This window comes from Belonocnema kinseyi, chromosome 4, assembly GCF_010883055.1.
Source record: "Belonocnema kinseyi isolate 2016_QV_RU_SX_M_011 chromosome 4, B_treatae_v1, whole genome shotgun sequence".
Taxonomy (NCBI): Eukaryota; Metazoa; Arthropoda; class Insecta; order Hymenoptera; family Cynipidae; genus Belonocnema; species Belonocnema kinseyi.
Genome location: NC_046660.1, coordinates 143152828 through 143157801, shown reverse-complemented (window position 1 = coordinate 143157801; position 4974 = coordinate 143152828). Strand labels below are relative to the sequence as shown.

The window sequence follows — 4974 nt, the reverse complement described above, 5'->3', positions numbered from 1 at the left end:
AACTTTTTCAGAAATATATTTTTTCAAAACGATCCTGCACAAAAATAAATATAAACATTCGAGAACAATCTTGAATGATTGTTTGGCGCCTTCGGTGACCCCAATTAGAAGCAACAAAGCCTTAATTTTTCTGACCATCGTTTTTTCAGCCTTCAGCTGAATTTCATTCTTCGGAGGGCAATAGTTGGTTAGTAACAATGGATATTAGTTTTTCTTAAACTTCGCAAAGAAACGGCTTTTATTTTTCACATTCTAAAAAGTTGGAGTTGGTACTTTATCTGAATAGCAGGTATGGCTATCATTATTTGGAGAACTGTGTTGATCCAGATTTCAGTAATATCCATATAATTTTGTGACTGAAGCGTTTAAAATCTTGATTAAAACCAATAATAATTTTCCGCTTTTTATACCTATATTAGAGAAAACATATTAATATTATACATATATTAAAGTTCGAAACGTTTTAGCACTATGTACAATTACTTTGTAAACAAAAACATAGGGAAAGTACATTTTTCGTTTAGAAACAAATGATGACTTATTTAATTATGACTTTCGAAAACTTTCATTTAACATTTTCTAAGAATATTGTATTTAATATATGTAATATATATTTAATATACATACGACCATGATAAAATTATTTGTTGTTATTTCGGTTGCAGACCAAGGTTTAATTTAAAAAAATGCTAACTCTTTCTCTAATAATAAATTTATCGAAATGCACATATTTCATCTTCTTTCAATCGATCAATATAAACTATAAAAATTAACTTCTTGTTAAAATAAATCTATGAATTGAGGAGCTATAATAATACCTAGGTAGAAAATTCAGTAGTTCGCCGCATTTTCTCATCGATAGAGTACTGCCCCAGTACATATAATAGGCAATGCGCCCAGTACTGGTGGAAGGTTGGCTCTACGATCGGGGCAGTACTATTCCGACTGTATAAATATTTAAAAAAATGAAAAAATATGTTTCATGTGTTGTGAGAGTGCAAAGAACTATAAATACGACTATCGCTAAAACAATTTATAAATGCTCAGAGAAAATAACAGTTCATGTAATTCTTAATCATTGCCAAATAGTCTAAAAAACCTAAAAAGCAAAAAGTTACACGCAAATTAAAAAAAAGGTTATTCCAAAAATTGTTGCTGTTTGCAGTACGCGATAAAAATTATAAGTTCCGTCGACACAAATTTTAAGTGCTCATTAAAAATAACATTTGTCATTAAAAAAAGTTGTAAATTGTTTTGAAATGCCCAAAGACAAAATATTATTAGCTTTCAACTCTGTAGGAATAGACTATGGAGTAATGGTTAAGAGTCCCAACTGATAGGCGATAAATTCAGGTACAGATGTAGGTTTTCGAAACCCCGTGACCTTAGAAATTTTATTTGTAATATAATGTGTAGAATCCCTGAAAATAAAACCAAGAAAAAAAATGGAATAGCAAAAGTATCAAAAGAACTATACTCCTTTACTTCTTTTTGATTATCTGCAGGCAAAATATTACTTTGTCTGCTTTTGATTTGTTGAATTATAATTGTCATATGTTTTTCAATGAACTTTTAACGGCAAATGATTTAGAAAAAGGATATTCCTAACACTAATCAAATTTCCTTGGTGAAAAGAAACAGGGGACAAACCTAAAGCTCTGTAAACTAAGTTTTTGATTACTGCAACTTTGTTTTGAAAAGGATGAGCAGTAAAGAAATTTAAAAATTCTACCTGAATACGTACTTTTCTTCTACCAATTGGTGATAATATTACCATACTCCATACTCCAAATCTTCCATAACTATTTCCGCTAAAATCGAAGAAATGATTGAACCAACGATAGTACCAAACTTTTGCCTATAAAATGACCAATTAAATTTAAAATAAGTTAAGTTCATAATAAAAACTGTTTCTTTCATAAATTCTTCTTAAAATAATCAAGCACGTGTTTTAATATTGTCCCATCTATTTAAAATTACCTGTTCAACTAATTTAAAGGGTATACTCGGAAACATTGTAACAAAAACTAAAGAAATCAATACATACCCATCCGGAACCGTTTTTTTAAAATAATGTTTTGAAATTTCCAGCTATTATCAATACAGTCGACGCTATTTAACTTGCCGCGGATGGGACCGTAGGGGAGTAATTTTCCTGGAAACCATTTTCCCCCACTCTTGAGTCTGATCTTGATGTGTTGTGCTTGATGTGAATTGTTTCACTCGCTACGTGCGTTGCCGCAGTCGTGGTGGAGGAAGAGCTCGACCGAGAGTTAGGGGAAGCCGCAAGGTAAACAGCGGCAAGGTAAGTAGCATCGACAATATTGTATTTTGAAGCTGTGGTAGAATCTCTGAGAACCAAATTAAAGTTTTGTTATAAAAATTCAGTGGACGTATTAATAATTGACATAACTATTCTTAAGGGATAATCATCTTCGTGACTCTTTCTCAAACCATAACATCTGGCAAGAACTGTGTCTTTAGTATTAATATTATTTCATCTTTTATCTTTTCTTAAAAGTCCTTTCTTTCTTCAAATGCCAATCATATTGAAAGTGTCTCTTTTTAAGTTTTCTAACGAAATTTCATTTCTCGATTTATTTAAATTTCTCAAATTGTGATATAATGGTTAAAAATGTAATATATGCATTAATTCTAAGAAGAAAAGTTAACACTTATAGACCACATGTTCGCAATCAATTATTATTTATCATTTAATACCTTTCTTGTTATAAAGTGAAGTGCCCTCTTATTTCCTAGGCCTTGAAACGAATGGATTTCTTTATTTTCACTCTGTAGCGGCTCCCAACTCTACCGCGACAGGCAAGTTCTTTTTGTCAAGTGACGTTAATTGGCTGCCTTGGCCTTGTATCTATAAGGGCACTGTAAGCTTCTTTTTCAACGGTGCATGTGCCGGAAAGCGCGGGTCTATTTTAAATCATTAAATACAGTCAAACCTGGAATTGATGTCAATTTTGGAACTTAGCCTGACATTAAATCCAGTGTCTCGAAACAATTTTGTCTCCCTCCTGTTTTTCTCTTTCTTGTTTCTCTCTCTGTGACGCTTGAATAAATCCAGATTTGACTGTAATGTCAATAATGATACAGATAAATACACACGACTCTGAGTGCAGTAACTGCAGCTTAATAGTTTCTTAAACTTCTGGCATACGCAGTTTTTCAGATGAAGGGTCGCGAGACGGATAATTAATTGCGTCTCTTGCCTGAAGCAGAAAGGTGTCGTGCGCGGGCATTTATATGAGGAGATTGCGAAATACTTATAATGAATTCAAATTGATAACGGTTCAGATGGACCCGATCTGAGCAGTAAAAAGTCGCGGGCCGTTAGGGCATCATGCATTTCAGCGTTTTCCCAGTGTTTCTGTTGACGTATGACAATTTTCCAACTAAAAATCAATTGATTAAAATTAAAAAAAACTGCTGAAATTTTTCGTGAAATACTGAGTTTTCAGCACGTTGTACCGCGACAACATGCTAGGGTAGGTTGAGAAGTCAGCCGGCAGGAAGGTTAGTACATGGTACTGCTACACTGCATACAACTTTTAAGACAAAATTTTCTAAACGTAAGGGTAAGCCATTGACACGATTCATTTAATATTGTACTCAGTCTAATAATAACAATAATATTAGTAATAATAGTTTAACGTAGTATAGTGTTATTTTATATTCCAATGCTTTTAATTAGATAATAATTAATACAGCAATATTAACTACATTTGCTATTCAACTAGTTCAGTGCACAATTTTTTTCTTTAAAGAAATTTGATAGACATTAAATGGTCGAATATCATTGAAAAATAAATTAGCGTTTGTATGAACATTTTCTGAATTTCCCGAATTTAAATTTTCCTCATTGATTGCTTGAGCAGGCGGTTTTTACGTTACGTAGTTCAAAATGGAAGTGCCAGCAGTTTGTTTGCATAACATTGTTTGGTTACATTCCTTATGACAATGAGTACCATAAATTACGTGACGTTTAGGCTCTTATATAATCTGTGAGAAATTTTGGTTTTAACGTATAGGAAAATAGATTCAAAATGCTAGTTTTTATTGCGGTTTCGTTATGTGAAGATTTTCTATAGAAATACTTTCAGGATTAAGGTATATATTATTATGTTTCACATTTTGTGTTTCAGAAATGAAGAAGTTTATTAGGGTTCTGGAACATTTCTATCAGGGAGACACCTCGTTACCTGTGAGAGTTGCCGGGGAAGTAGTTTAGGAAAGTATATCAGATAAATGGAGGACTGAGAAGGCACATAAAAAGGAAGTAGATATGCCTCTTCCATCATCAAGGGAAGGGGTTCTAACACCCCCCTGGCTACGTCACCGCTTCACTGTTTATTTATAATATAGAAATGGTGGGTGTTAAAATTAAACAAAAAGTTTGAAATTTACACTTTTGTAGTTAGAAATAATATTTTACCCATATGCAGTCGTATAATGATAAATGGATGGTCCTAAAAACAATAAAATGATTTTTGATCATTTTTAAAATAAACTACGGCATTTTTCTACACCAGTGGTTTGCCAGCACAGAACCAGTACTGATGTGCAGTACTGCATCGGTACTGGGACTCCGGCAACTTGTACTGGGTCAGTACTGCGCCAGAGGTGTATATCCACCTGGGTAGTAGTATATATTATGATTCAAAATAACTATAAAGCCATGAATCGAAAAACGTTTTATTAACTATTCTTTCGCGGATAAAAATAAATGATTAAATGTAATATTTAAATGAAAACTTTAGGACTTATTTTCTCATAATTATTTTACTATCAAATGCTTCGATTATAATGGATTAAGTTTTATATTGTTTCTAAAATATTCACAGGATTTTTAATTAAACACAAACATAAAATCGTCTTTAAGTGTTGGTCGTTGCAAGGCAAATAACTAATTACACAGGCCAACACAGAATATGACCTAGAGGGGCTACATATCTTAACCGA

The 4974-nt window shown here is 32.5% G+C and overlaps 1 protein-coding gene and 1 long non-coding RNA gene across 2 annotated transcripts in view; one reads left to right on the top strand and one right to left on the bottom strand.

The window, feature by feature from the left end:
- LOC117171548 (ATPase H(+)-transporting accessory protein 2) overlaps window positions 1-4974 on the bottom strand; it is a 125771-nt gene that overhangs the window by 18973 nt on the left and 101824 nt on the right. The gene's annotated exons all lie outside the window — the stretch shown is intronic.
- Window positions 2158-4974, top strand: part of LOC117171549 — a 10606-nt gene continuing 7789 nt past the window's right edge. The window contains exons 1-2 of the long non-coding RNA XR_004466901.1: window positions 2158-2305; window positions 4158-4382. This is a non-coding gene — a long non-coding RNA (uncharacterized LOC117171549). The remainder of the gene's footprint in view (window positions 2306-4157; window positions 4383-4974) is intronic.